This window comes from Nestor notabilis, unplaced genomic scaffold (assembly GCF_000696875.1).
Source record: "Nestor notabilis isolate BGI_N333 unplaced genomic scaffold, ASM69687v1 scaffold35838, whole genome shotgun sequence".
NCBI classification, from domain to species: domain Eukaryota; kingdom Metazoa; phylum Chordata; class Aves; order Psittaciformes; family Psittacidae; genus Nestor; species Nestor notabilis.
The window spans coordinates 10,508-11,443 of NW_009942083.1; positions in this window are offsets into that span (position 1 = coordinate 10,508).

Below are 936 nucleotides of genomic sequence, written 5' to 3' on the forward strand. Positions count from 1 at the left end.
ACAATAAACTGAACCTGAGAGGAACTTGAGTTTATTTCCCTGGTTTCTTGTGAGATTTTTTAGGCCCCTTCATAGATTGGTTCTAATTTACTTGTTCTCTGTTACAAAGGTAGAATATGGTGTAAATTATAACCAGGTTTTGATTCTCTTAATAATTGTCTTTCGCATTTATGAAAGAGGGTTAATAATAGTCCTTATCCATCCACTTGTTACTTATTGCTTTCATTTGGATTGTGATTTCTTCAAGTTAAGGACTGTACCAAGTGTAAGCTGGGGCCTCCAGAAGTATTCATTAGCATCTGTTTATTTTCCTTGGATGGATTTTTTAGTTTGGTTGCAGACAGTTCAGATTTTTCTCAGTATTAGTTTACTAATTTCTAGGAAAAACTGTTGGTTTGGATCTTGAGCATGGATACTCTCCTCTGATCAGCTCAGCTCATGTACCTGTGTTATGCTGGAGTACACTTTAAGAAAACCAGCCCTGCTTTTTTACATCAGTGGCTTTCATGCAGAGCTGCTGCACTGCTCTTCCAGTAGTCTCCTTTCTGAGAGCATTTGGTTTGGTGCAGTGCCTTGTGGCTGTCATGCTGCTGACAGCAGTGCAGATGACAGCAAGGCAGAACCTAGCTGGCTCCATAGGTTTATGAGTTCTGGCAAGACTAATAAAGTCCCCTGGCTTCACACATAAACACCACCTTGTTCCAAGAGCTTTTCTGTTACCTGTTTTCCATTTTTCTGCATTATCCAGGATTTTCCATTCCCAGTTGTTCCAGTTAAATAATACCCTTGTTTCTTTCATCCAGGTAGTGAGAAAAATTCTCATTTACCATTTATGCTGTATCAATGCACACTTAGTTTTTTGAAACTCATAAATATCTCCATAATCCCTGGAAGATAGCTCTTCCATCATGGGCACTGATTCACAGACCTCATTGC